Genomic DNA, 14681 nt, shown 5'->3' with positions numbered 1-14681 from the left:
ACAGAGGAGGGAAGGGAGGACATCCCAGGCATGGGGGGACTTCCTGTACAAAAGCACAGAGTTATGAAATGGGATATTGTATGTGTGAGGCAAGTTTTGCTGGAATGGAGAGTGAATGAAGGGTAATAATACATAATAAGTCTGGAAAACAAGACTGGAGACAGACTGTAAAGCCAAACAGAAGGGATTTTTTTTTTCTGTCCTTTGAGATTAAGGGTCCATAATCTTCTTTTGTGTCATGGACCCCTTTGGCCAATCTGGTGAAGCCTATAGACCCCTTCTCAGAATGATATTTCTTGCCTACTTTCATAATGCTAAATTTCAGTTAGAGGTTAGTGAAAATAAAGATGTGTTTGGTTTTTTTCTGAACTAAGTTCACAGACTCTCTGAAATCTACTCACAAAGCTAAGGTAAAGAACCGCTATCTTAAAAGAAATGGGGAGCTCCTTGAATATATGACAGGGGAATGGCATGATCAGACCCATTCTCTAGGGACGTCACTTTGGCAGCTATGTGGAATATGGGTTGTAGAGGATAGAGATTGTTTGCAAGAAAATCAACTAGGAGGCTATTGCGCGAACCCTTGCGATAGTTGATGTGTACTTGCCTGGATCAGGCTGGTGGCCATGTGAGTAGAGAAAAACGGAGAGATGCAGTAAAAGAAGAGTTGGTATTAGGATAGGCTACAATGTTACAAATGCTCTCTGTCAGAACCTGTCCCCTCTACAGACCCCCAAAGACAAACCAAGAGGCTAGCACCATCTTGGGCCAGGGGAATTACCATAATAGAATGGCAGTGCTGTCTTACATAGCCACCTGACTATGTAAGAGGTGAGAACTCCAGGCCCAGGACCCAACCACCACTGGACTTGCCTATAGCAGAGGGGACCATCAGACAGAAACCCAATGGCTCCTGTTTGTTCAGGCTAAGTATGTGCCTGGGAGCAGTAAAAAAAGGTAACATCAGAACAAGAGTAGAGAAGGTTTTAACCTAGTTTCTCCAGTGAAATGGCAAAGTCAACCACACCTTGTTGGTCTAAATCAAGGGAAAGGAAGATACAAAGAAACTTAGTCCCGAAATGGTGGCAATTTTAGATATTTCTTTCTTTACTACAATTTTTGATTGTAAAGCTCGGTGACTTCCTCTTGCCTCTAGAAGAAAATATAATGTAATATTTGATGCAGAATAGAAAACCTTTTATTTAGCTTTTAAAACCCTTCACAATCTGACCACAGTTTACATTTCCAGGCTTATTGTATATTACTCTCCTTCGCTCATTCCAGCCAGACAGGCCTATTTGCTAAACAGAAGATTCCATCACCCAACTCCAGTCCTTTGCACACCTTATGCTGGGAATGCACTCACTCTCAGTTCTGCTTCAGAGAATACCTAACTTCCTCCAAAGATCAACTCCAAAGCCACCTCCTACAGGAAGCCCATTCTGATCCTCCCTACTTGTTTATGTCCAGCTCCCTTTAATTACTTGGTATATATTTTATATTTAATTTTTAATGTACCTGTCCCCTTCTTCCCCTATAGAATTTAAATTCCTTGAGGGCAAGGAATATTTAATTCCACCTGATCTAGGGATTTGAGCATAAGAAAGTCTAAAACAACCTATGCTCTTTATATGAGACAACGAAACTCAGAAAGCTTTGTCCACTAACCCTTGCCAGGTAGAAAAAGATGATAGATCACAAGGCTGTCCCAGAGTCAGCTATTTATTCAATTCTTAAGTATGTGCATTATTACTAACCTGAGAGGTTTTAATGGCCTGCCATCTTTGATACATTTACTCAACAAGTATTTTATGCATAATCATTAATGCCTATAAAACTTCAGACATGAAAGAATTTTATATATGAAGCTTCCAAACTGCCTCAAACATTCAATCCCCTTGGTAAGGTCTCTTTTATGGAAATGAAGGCTGGTCACAAAGTAATGGCTTTTATTACCATAATAAGAACCACGATTATTATTATATCTTTCTACTTGATCATTAGCTCATAACTGCTGGAAAAAATAAAACTGACCCTAAGAATGACATTGTCATTGCTGAGTCATTTTAGTTGTGTCCAACTCTTCATGATCCCGTTTGGGGTTTTCTTGGCAAAGACACTGGAGTGGTTTGCATTTCCTTCTCTAACTACAGATGAGGAACTTAGGCAAACAGCGTTAAGTGACTTGCCCAGGGTCACACAGTTAGTAAGTGTCTGGAAGAACAGCCTTCCTGATTTCAGGCCTGGCACTCTATCCACTACTAACTAGTGCTTATTTTATCGTGATCATTTTATTAATAATTTGATCAATAATAAAAATAATTAACAATAACTTTAAAGTTTGCTAAGTATTTTCAATTCATTATCATGTGATCCTCACAACAACCTAGTGAGGATCTATTACTATTATTTTTATTTGACAGACAAGGAAACTGAATTTGAGAAATAGCAAATGATTTGTTCAAGGTCACACAGCTACTAAGTGTCTGAGGAAGAATTTAAAATCAGGTCTTCCAAATTCCAGTTCCAGTGCTTTATCCATAAGAAAACAGTCTTAAGAATAGTTAAGTGACTTCGCTGAAGTTAGTTGGCTACTTTCAGAGTATGGGGTATGGTTAGAGTAGAAAAGATGCTGAATTTAGAGTCAGAGGCCCTGGGTTCAAATTTGTCCTTGTTTAAGTCAGACTTTACTGGACCTCGGTTTCCTCATTGGTAAAATGAGGGGATTGGACTAAGTAGCCTGTAAGGTCTTTTCCAGCTTTAAATCTATGACCCTATGTATCCCAGCATGATGACTCCAAACCCAGCACTCTTTCTGCTTCCTCACACTGTAGAATGTGTGTACCCTGCCCTGCCCTGATCTTGGACTGGGAAGGAGACGGGGAATTTCATCTTCGTGCATTTTAAGCACAGGATTCTTTATCGCCTGCCCGTAACTCTTGCCCAGAAATCAATGCTGCCTTCCCTATGAGCCTCCATTTGAGAGAAACGTTTCATTGATTTTGGTGGAGTCTGGCCACAGATTCATCAGTCCGCCTAGACGGTGGTCCCTGACTGATTTCATCGCAATGTTCCTGCCACAGCCCCAAGTGTCAGAAATGTTTGATTTCAGGCTGCTAATGAATTGGGGGGGTCAATAGGCAATCAGAATGGAAATGAATGGGGCAGCCTCCCCCAGGTATGTTCATAAGACTCAGCCCCCACCCGTCAGCCTCTTGGGTACTCAAGACTGGAATAAACAGTCATTTCTTCATATACCTGTGCCAACACCCTGATGATCTAGCAGGGCTTCCAGGACACTCCTAACAGGGAAGGGAGAGCACAGATTCCAGGAGGAAGAGAAGGAAGCCAGCCACCTTCCTTTGTCGATGTCTCCTTTGTTGATTCAATGGGGATTTTTCTCAAATTTCATAATATTCTTTATCCATATCATGGAATGGCTAGAGAATTAGACCTGGAATCAGAAAGATCTGGGTTCAAATCTTGTCTTACTAGCTATATGATTCTGGGGAAGCCACTTAACCTCTCTCAGCTCAGTTTCCTGATCTATAAAATTGGGATAATAATAGTACCAATCTCACAGGGTTTTTGTAAGGATCTAGTGTGGATAGATAGACAGACAGATAGATATACATATATATGAAATACTTATGAGGATCCAGTAAGTTTAAATACATATTTATAAATTCTACACTGTACATAGTATATGGTATATATACACACATATAGAAAATACTTGGCAAACCTTAAAGGGCAGTATAAAGATTTATTGTTATTATTATCATTAGCTGTGTGACCCTGGGTAAATCATTACCTCTTTCTGCTTTGGTCTCCTCATCTATAAAGTAAGGATCATAACTACCCACCTCCCAGAGTTGTTATAAGGATCAAATGAAATTATATATATATATGTATATATATATATACATATATATATATACATAAAGTGCTTTGCAAACCTTAAGTGATATGTAAATGTGATTATTATAAGCATTCTGGGATAGCAGCCCAGTATTCAAAAAGTAAAGCTCATCCCCTAAAAGAATTTGTCAAAGGGTTTTTTGGTTTGTTTGTTTCTTAAATTAAGCAAGACTATCATGATCTAGGAAAACAATTCTCTCTAGACTAGGGGTTCTTAATTTTTTTTTTTTTTTGCTTCACTACCCCTTTGGCAGTCTGGTAAAGTCTATAAGCCCCTTTTTGGGATAATGCTTTTAAATCATTGAAGGAAGTACTAAGTTTCAGTTAGAGGTTAGTAAAAATGAAGATGTAAATTTTTTTCCTATGTTCAAACTCCTCCCTCCAAATCTATGGACTTGGGGTAATTGATGGACCCCTGGCTAAGAACCCGTTATCTAGAACAAGGGAGGGAAAGAAGAGGAAAAACAGGAATGGCAGGAGAGATGGAAGGGGGTATATGTGTGATGATTTCATTTCAGTATATTCCATGAAAATGTGAGTTAGTGGGAGATCAAAGCTTCCCTCAGCAAAGACCTCTGGAGTGGCTCAGTCAAGCCACAGCTGCTCACTCACTGATCCTCTGCTGCTTCTCTGGATGGCTTTATTTGAACTTGAAAAAGAAGGGGCTTCGTTGTCTTTCATCTTGTCATCTCATTGCGTTATTGCCAGGTAGACGGGTGTTTGTTAGTGGGGGACAGCATTGGTGAAGTCATTGACCACTTGTCTTTTCCCTAATCTAATTGGGGGTATTTTCCTGTCTTGTGTCATGTCCATTCTCCAACATCTGGACCAAACACAGGCTGTCCAAGCTTCCCCAGCTTTCTGGACATATTTAGACCACGTTTTATGGTACAGAATAACAGAATCTCAAAGTTGGGAGGGATCTTAGAGGCAACCCAAACTGGAACAGGAATCCCTTCTACCTTATTCCAGCAGGTGGTCATCCAGGCTCTCCTCAGAGACCTTCATTTATGGGGAACAAACTACCTCCTGTGCTGAACCAGACAAGAACCAATGTCTCCTAACTCCAAGGCCAGTGTTCTTTCTACCACCCCTTCCTCCTTGGACCTATGTGTCAGTCGTTTCTCTTCTATTGTTAACTATGATATCAGAGAGATCTTGGTGTCTTGCTTCCAGCTGCTGAAAAGCTGCTGATATTGGAAAACTTGCAGCTGCTGCATTCTAGAACTTCAGTTAACCAGAGTTTCTAGGGTGCTCAAAGAGTAAAAAGCTTTATCTAGCCAAGGCCCTACTAAAACCCCGATAAGCCAGTTTCTATCTTAAGATTGAAATAAGATTTTAGAATCTCTCCTCTGGTGTAGAAAGAGATTACTCTAAGTCATATTTCAAAAGGGCACAACTGACATTGTATAATCTCCTGTCTTAACTTCACCTGACCTTGAAGTAAAGGTAATAAAATGGATGGACCAGAGCAGTGGGAAAAACTGATTTAGACAATGAAGAAGAAAGTAGATTTCAAGGAGAATCTTATTACACCTGCCATCTTAGAATAAGAGCTGGGGGAGGATTGAGAAGTTGTACCCATAATCCATTAGAAATGTTGGCTTTGGAGTCCTTCTACTGCTGACCTCACAACCATGAATGAAACTATAAAGGGACAGAAATCGACCAACCTAAGGCCGAATATGTCCCCAAGTCCCCAAACCCACTAAACCTTGACCACCAGAAACTGTTTAGGTTGATGGGATGCCACCAATCCGATTCCCTTTCTTGTCTTTGAGCTAAGAAGAAAATAATCTGTCTCCTTCTCCACCTTTCAGCCTCCAAATACCCCCTTTCAGGTAAGAAGAAAGAAACGAAAAATATCTCAAGACAAGATATAGATCTGTTTATCTATTACATGCTGATCAAAAGTTTCCTCCATTCTGTTAAAATACCAATGATTTCCTATGTAAAATCAAACAGATCTGTTCCTATAGACTAAACCCGTTTGATGAGACAGCTTAATTACTGTCTTTGATGTATCTTCCCTGAATACCAATCTTTCCTTAGTTACATGACAAACACACATTAGTGGAAGAATTAAATTTTTTTAAAAAGGAACTAAACTAATTGCAGAGGCTCATAGATTCTGTCTTTCCTATTATGTCTTAAATCATTTTCAATATCATGGGGAGTTCTGGGGAAATGTCCCAGGAATTTTATCTTGCTTATATTAGGAGAGAAGCTTCCATGTTTGAAGTAGGATGTAAGAATATAAACACTTAGAGGCCAGGGACATCTGTTATGGTATCCCCAGTGCCTAGCATAGTGCTCCCCATATAATAGGTGCTTGAAAGCTTCTTGTGGAATTGAACACAGTTTTTTATACCCTCTTTAAAAAAAAGTTTATTGATGCCTTAAAAAAACAAAACCCACCACTGTCTTTTCAATGGTTTACCTCCATCCTCCCATAGAACCCTTCTTCACAAACAAAAAATACAGTTAAATAAAGCAAATTGCCATATTGTCTGATGACATTATTGTGTCCCCCTACTGTGCTCCCACCCCCACTTCCAATTCCCATCCACTGCAGTTTCCTTGAGTATGAGTTCCAGTAAGGACAAAACGGTGGTAATGTGGCTATTCGAACTAGACCTCACTTGTGTTGACTGTCTTTAGGAAGTCATTTTGCTTCCTTGTCTGAAGTAGGATATAAGAATGGTTGAGACCCAAAGGCATATCCCAGAGTGAGGGGAGAGGCCTAAAGGTCTTCTGGGCTGTGCAAATATTTTTTAGCAAAGTTGAATGCCATGATGTCACTGGTATAAGTATCCCAGCAACAGCACAGTTACTTCTCTATTTTTCTCCATCACTTTTCATCTTTGAGAAGAGTGGGATGGAGAATCTGAACTTTCCCAACAAGTTCATTTAATTAAAATAATCTGAAAACATGAGATTTAACTTTCTCTGTAGATTCTCTCAGAAATTATCCATAGTTACAGTGAGATATATGGTTAAATTTGAATGAAAGAAGTGCTGCCCTTAGTCTGAACTACGCACACACACACACACACGCACACACACACACACACACACACATTCACACACCCCTTTTGCCTAAGAGGGGCCAGACATGTCTAGTCTTCACAATAACTGGAATAACGTAACAATACTGTAATATCGTAGAGCACTTTCTCCTTTCTTACAGCACTTTCAAAACCAAGACCTAATTTGCACTTCATAACAAATAACCCTGATAGTGAAGGTGGGAGAGATTACTAACTGCATTTTACAAATGAAAAAATTGAGTCATGAGTATGCCAAGGTCACCCAAGCGAGTTAGTGACTGATGTGAGTGCTCTTTCCATTCAACTACCCTGCCTCCAGTCTCAGGCGGAGATTTTGAGAACAGTCCTCATGCCTACAGGTTTTATTTATAAACTAACTGATTTATTGTATAAAAATAATCTTCTGGTCTCTGGAGAACTTTAAGAATTGTACCTCCAGACCTTCTTCCCTCTCCATTTCCTTCTCCCTTCTTCCATCCATTCTCCCTCACACACACACCTTACACACACAACATACCCTTCACCTCCAAGATAATTTTGCACTTCTTTTGTTGATGGAAGGTCTGTTTTCCTTTCCATTCATCAATTGTGGCATCTCCCAACGCACACCTCTAATGGAGAGCCAAACTTCCCACAATCAGGCATCCAGCTGGGGAGCCTGCCATCTACAGACCCTAATTGCTAACACTCGCCTACTGCTGTCACTGACATCATGTAGCATCAAACAATTTGTAGGTTAAACATGCAAAGGCCCACACAGTGCAGAAAGCCCACACTGTCTATTACATACCAGGCTGACCTGTATAGCACAGCACTGCTCTTTTGAGGATATAGCCAAACTTCAAAGAGCTATCTGGAAGTGAAACCTGCCAAATTCACCCAATTGCCTTTCTCCCTGGGCTTTAGATTCCCATAAACTTAGCTCAGTACCTAGTACACAGTAAATGCTTAATAAATGCTTTGTCCACCTAATCTGCTCAAGATTCCGAAATCTGAACTCACCATCACAAGCTCCTTTCCAATACCTCTACTTCAGGGGAAACAACCAGCTCCTCTTTTGTATTCCAGACAGTAAGACTCATTCATAGGACTCCCCTGGCTCCCCCAACCTTCAAACTTTTCTTACTTAATACCCAATGAAGGGGAAAACATTTTTAAGGAATTAAATCCTTAAGGTAGTTCAAAGCCTTTCTCTTGTCAATATTTCCTGAGAAATGAATTAAATTTGCATAAAGTCTGAATTGTTCTCTCCTGGGTTTGGGGCAGAAAGGGGCAATAAAGCTGTAGTTAGATCTTATGAAGTCACAAAGCTCAAGAAATAGAAGTTTGGGCTGGAAGGCTTCAGGTCTGTCAAATAATAAGAATTATTAATATGGTGCCTACTATAAGCATTTTACAAATCTCTCATTTGATCATCACAACAACGCTGGAAGGTAGGTGCTATTATCACTCCCATTTTACAGTTTAGAAAGCTTGTCACACAGTTAGTGCCGAAGGCTGAACTTTGAATTCAAGCCTTCCTGACTCCGGGCTGAGTGCTACACCACTCTGACACACCTAGCTGTCTGTAATCCCTCATTTCTGCCCCCTCCACTTTGTCCTTTTGGGAGAATTTCAGAGTTAGAAAGGACCTCAACAGTCTTATAGTACAACTCCTACCAAAACAAATATCCATTTTACAACAGACCCACCAAAGAGCAATGAAGCCTTTGAAGACCTCCAAAGAGCAGAGGCAGAGAAGAGGACCTCCCATGGCAGCCACTTCTTTTTTCTTAGCAGTGGTTAGGTGGTTCAATTTCAGACCATGATGTTAATATTCCTACCACTACTACTACTAATAATGAGCATTTATATAGCACCTACTATGTACTAGGCACATTACAAATATTACCTCCTTCAATTGCCACCGGGCAGGCTGTTCATGGGCCCTAAGATGCAATCCTTCAGTGTTGGTCTTCCTAAAGAGATAAGAAAATCCTTTCCAAGTACAAAACAAGACAGAGACAGACCCTGAATGACATCGTATACTCTTTAAGTGTTTAAAAATAGTGAACTAACTTGAGTTCCACTACTGACCCCTCAGGAGCCCCTTATCTTCCAAGGCTGGTACTTAATTCCAGCTTTGATCAGATAAGCATTAGTTACTCCCCCCAGCTTCATTCTCATGATATATATATATGTATCTAGATATAGATACGGATCTAGATATATTTTACCATTTTGCTCTCACAATATTTTTTGATTGCCTTTATCCTTGTCTCTCTCTAACTGTGCATCATTCTTTTCCTCTCAGAACTATTTTTTTTGTGTCCTCTCTTTTCTCTCACTCTATTTCTCCCTTTCTCTCTTTTACCCCTCTATCTCTTCTCTTTCTCTCTTCTTTGTCTCCATCTCTCTTTGATCTCTGTCTAATTTCTCTCTATGTTTCTCTTTCTATCTCCTCTCCATTTCAGTCTCTATCTCTTCTGTCTCCCTCCTGTGTCTCTCTGACTCAGTTTACCTTCTCTCTGTCTCCACCTCCTCTGTTTTTGCTGTTCTCTCCGTGTCTCTATGTCTCTCTGTCTGTCTCCTTTGTCCCTCTATCTCATTTTGTCTGTCAGCCTGTCATTTCTCATTTCTGTGCCCTGTCTTGCTGTATTCATCGTGCGCCTGAATCCTCTCTGGCTACCCTGGCAAAGATGGAGGTGTTTTTTTTTCCTTTTTCTCATTGTGAATTACATACACACAATCCCCACCCAGCTCCTAATGTAAATATGACCTTTCTGATATTCATTATCAATTAAAGGAACAAATCCCTGTCTCAGTGTGTGCTCTGAGCAGCACAAGAGACCTTTCCAAGAAAACAGCACAAAAGAACCTTTCAGACTGGCCGCCAGATTATTCTCCTCCCCACGGACCCTGTGGGTGGGTGGCTGAGTGGGTGAGGGGCGGACAAACAGAGGCGATTTTGTGTTTGAAGATCATCTGGAGTTATTTCACCTTTCCATTATGTCAGGTGGCAAGTTTTCAGGCCATCCTAATAATTCTGGTGATATTCCAGTGAAAGCTGGAGCCAGGAAAGCCATCTTTCTCTTTGCGTTTCCATTTTCAATGTGACACCTGCATCATCATCCAGGCACTTTTCACCCAGATTCTTCTCTCTTTCACCCCTCGTCACTGGTGACTTTGTCATTCTAGGGACAAAAGGCGTTGCCATCCCTGACTTGGCCTGACTCAAGAGTTGTTCTCTATCACTGATGATCCAAAGGATAGAAGAGAGGATGCTCACAGAATAGAGCCCTCCCAGGGTCCAGACCTCATAGCCTGACCTTGCAGATAATTGTGTGTGTGTGCGTGTGTGTGTATTTTCAACGTCTCAATTCAGTACCATTGTTTATTTGGGCCCTTGGGCCCTTTTATGGATTGAGCGTAGTGTAAGCAAAAAGAGTTCTGTATATGAAGTCAGAAGTCCTGGGTTCAAATCTCAGTTCTGCTATGAATTTGTTGTGTAACTTTGGTCATATCACTTTACCTCTCTGGGACTTGGTTTCCTCATTGATAAAATATAGTTAGAGATGATCTGTAAGGTGTTTTCTATCTTTAGGCTCCTATGTAGACTCCTATGGCATACTCTATACAAATATTAAGCCATGTAAACAAGTAGGGTATGACCAAAGAAAATGAAATGCTCCTTGTTTAAGATATATTGGCTCTGTTCAATAAATAGTTTCTAAAAGAAAAAAACAGAGAAGAAAAATTCTAGAATTTCTGTTCAGTGGTAGGACTTGCCAAGCCCACATTGTTCAAGACTCATTCTCAGCCAATTGGCAGTACTCCCCTCCCCCACCTCTTTACATCTCCTTGTCCCCTTGGGTTACTCAGAGAATACTAGCTCCTGCCTACACCTCGCATGCTCAGAGTATCTCCCAGATTCCCACAAGAAGGAACAAAAGGTAACAGAGAGGAGAGATGATGATATTTGGGATCATCTGGTGCAGACCTGCTTCCTTATTTCATCAGTTCTACCGGATTCGCATGGCTGTTACCCAAGCTTCCCAACTTCCCTCCCCAAGTCCCTGTGAGCATGGAACCAGGACTCATGTCACAGCTGCTCTGGATCCAGATTTGATCATTTGTTTTTCTCCTCACATCCCATATGTGCCAAGGGCAAGAGATAGCTCCACCAGAATGAGGCAGGGCTAATATACTTGGACAAACACTAGGAAACAGGTGGTAGATGGGCCAGTTTAAAGAAAGAATGTTGCACTTGGAATCCCAGGACATGAATTCAAATTCCTCTTCTGCCACTTATTCCCAGGTTACCTTGGGTCTCTAAGCCTCAGTTTCCTCATCTGTAAAATGAGGGAGTTGGTGATGATGATATACACACATATACATACATACAAATACACACACACACACACATATATACATATACATATAAGATACATTTCAATAGGGCTTTCAGTTTTACCAAGTTCACTCCCCACAATGGATCTGTGAACTATACTGATTATCTTTAATGTCCCTTCTAGCATTAAACCTATGATCTTATGTGAAAATTCTCCTCCATGCTCCTCATACTTCTAGGTCCAAAGATTCAGAACTGAAAAGGATCTTAGAAAGCATGATGATCATAACTAATATTTATATTTTTAATTTAAATTTATTAAAGCTTAAAACTGTGCTAAAACTTTTGGGACACCCTATATAGTGTTTTAAACTGTGTAAAATACCTTACATACATTATCTGATTTGAACTTCATAACAACCTGTGAAAGAAGTGCTATATGTATTATGACCCCCATTTTACAGATAAGGAAACTGAGGCTTAGAACAATTGAGAAATTTGCCCCCTCACTGTGGATGTGAAGCTACATCCTGGACCCCATCCTCTTTCTGTACTTTCTCACTGGTGACATCATCAGCTCCCTTGGGATTATTTACCAACAATCCAGTCCTAGTCTCTCTCCTGAGCTTCCAGTCCCTTATCACCAACTAACTGCCTTTTGACTATTTCAAACTGGCTGTCCCACAGGCATTTCAGATTCAACACATTCAAGAACGTAATTTCTCCCAAGACCCTCTCTCTTCCTCATTTCTCTGTCGCTGTTGAGGGTTCCACCATCCTCCCCCATTACTCAAGTTTGCAATCCCAGCGTCATCTTCCACTTCTCACCCTTTCTCAGCCCACAGATCAAATCAGTTGCCAAATATTGCCAATTTCTGATCCCACATTATCTCTCAAGTATGCCCATTTGCTAAATCTGAATAGCCACTCCTCTAGTCCAGTCCCCACATCTAACCTACAATAGAATTCTACTTGCCTCAAGTCTCTCTTCACTACAAACAGTAGCCAAAGTGATTTTTCAAAAATGAAAGTAGAACTGTCTTTCCTCTACTCATCAAACTCTAGTGATTCCCTATCACCTCAAGGTGCAAAGATGAACTCCTCCAGCATTTAAAGTCATCTACAACCTGATCCCAACCTACCTTTCCACCCTTGTTATGTATTACTCCATTTCATGTGTTTGACAAGCCAATCAATCTGGTCTCCTTACAGTTCTTCATATATTCAATTTCCTATCTCATACCTCCGCACTATCCTTGTCTCACGCCTGGTACACAATGTCCTCTCATTTCTGTCTCCTGGAATCTCTATTTTCCTTGATGGCTCATTTCAAGTACCACTTTCCATATGAAGTATTTCTGGATCCCCCAACTTCTAGTACCCTCCCCCTAAATCACTATCTATCTACCTTGTATCTAACATATATTTATATATGTGTATATCTATATCTATCTACATATACACCTTGTATCCAACAATTATGCATATATATGTGTATGTGTGTATCTATATCTATCTACACATACATATATGTGTGTATGGTCTCCTAATAAAATATAAGTGCCATGAAGGCAGGAATGGTTCCACTTTTATATTTATATCCCCAGTTTCCAGGGTATGGTAGGTAATTAATAAATGGTTATTGATCAGTTGCTCATAATCATACAGATTATGTCAGAGGTGGAATTTGAACCAGGATCTTCCGACTCCAAGTCCACCATTCTAATCCCCTCAACAAAGCTCCATGACTATGTCTGCTGGTGGGGAAGTTAATAAAAATGGAGTCAGAGAAATGTTCCACCTCAGTTTTTCTCCTCTCATCTTCCCAGTATCGCTAGGCTTCATTCCAAGACTTGTTTGAATCTTTTTAGCTAAAAGGAACATCACAGGGAGAAAAGTTCTAGACACTATCCCTCTGTTTCACATCCTTGTCATAGCCACAGGGTTAATAACTGGTTCCAGAGTAGTCATAATTACCCAGCATCCCATGGATCCCCATGTGTGGCTTGCCAGGCTAACCACACCCGTATGGACCATGTGCAGCCTGATGGAGACATGCCGGGCACATTATAGTTTCATGATCCAGCATGGAGGTTCTCAAAGCCTGTTTCTCATTCACAAAAAATAAATTAAAACATTACACATCAGGACTGGAGAGTGAAATGTGAAAGGAGCAGCTCTACTTTTGTGGAAGGAATCATATACAAAAAAGAACCCAGAACCCAGAAGGGGTTAGGATGGGCAAGAGAAATCGGATCCAGCCACTGCAGTTGTTAGAAAAATCAGCTTTAGATTCTAATTTTCCTAGCTGTTGAGCTTACCACATTTGTTTTCATTACATTCCACTGACAGCAAATAGCTTCTCAAGACACCACCATCCTGGGAAGTCATCTTTTTTTTTTTTAAGTTTCTTTTTCCACCTCCAGCAAACAACCGTCACACTTGGTTAGTGCAAAGAGACAGAAAGTTTTTCTTCTCTTTCATTTCAATTCCTGGACTACATTATAGTGAGACTCCCAAGCTGGAAACACACTCCTGGGCTGAAATCGCCATCATCCACCTTTACTTAGACCTCTTAATGCCAGGCTCTCTATAATGTCTTTTTGTCCATCCACCTCAGAATTCAATCTATAGCTTCCTTTAAAATAATAGGGAAATCTATCTTGAATCCCCAACCATAGCTAACATCCAGCACATGAGGTGAAAGTTTGGTTCACTGGATTGGAAGCCAGAAGGAACCGACATACCTCTTATCCCATCTGTTACTTGCTGCCCCCATGACTTTAGTCAAATTACATCTCCTTCATGGTCCTCAGTTTCCTCATCTGAAAAGTTGAATGCTGGACTGGATAATGTCTGAGCTTCCAGACAGATTTTAATATATCATCTCAAGGGTCGTCAATCTCTTTTCGGTCAGTCTCTTCCTGCTTGAGTCTAAGAGTAAATGAACTCTAGTGACACTGTGAGGTAGTTTAGGGGCACTACAAGAAGAGATGGAGTGGAAAGCCAGCTTTGCTGTGATTTTGAAAAATGCCTCTTTTGCAAATGCTGCCTCTGCCCCCAATATCTCCAGCAAACACACACATACAAGACATCACACAGACTTAAAGAGGCACATAAATATTGACAAACATGCAAAGGAGACAGGGAACTGTCTCTTTTTGTTGCTGCTTTTAGCTGTCACGACTTTGAAAATATGCATTGAGCCTCCCTTGGCCGAGACAGAGCTTCTCAATTTCTATGATCAGAAATTAATTCCTTCTTTACTTAATCTGCTTCCAAGATGGCGAGGGAGGAGGTCAGAGAGTTAGAAAGGGACTATCAGAGGTCATTCAATCCATTCCTCTGCTTCTAGATATGATTGTACATCTCTTTCTCTC

General features: G+C 40.5%; 1 long non-coding RNA gene across 1 annotated transcript in view; it reads right to left on the bottom strand.

Moving 5' to 3' along the window:
* Positions 1-14291, bottom strand: part of LOC140519333 (uncharacterized) — a 43377-nt gene extending 29086 nt beyond the window's left edge. The window contains exon 1 of the long non-coding RNA XR_011972184.1: positions 14049-14291. This is a non-coding gene — a long non-coding RNA (uncharacterized lncRNA). The remainder of the gene's footprint in view (positions 1-14048) is intronic.
* Between the last annotated feature and the right edge of the window lie 390 nt (positions 14292-14681).

This window comes from Notamacropus eugenii, chromosome 1 (genome assembly GCF_028372415.1).
Source record: "Notamacropus eugenii isolate mMacEug1 chromosome 1, mMacEug1.pri_v2, whole genome shotgun sequence".
Lineage (NCBI taxonomy): Eukaryota > Metazoa > Chordata > Mammalia > Diprotodontia > Macropodidae > Notamacropus > Notamacropus eugenii.
The sequence above is the reverse complement of the archived record's forward strand: the minus strand, read 5'-3'. Positions and strand labels throughout refer to the sequence as shown.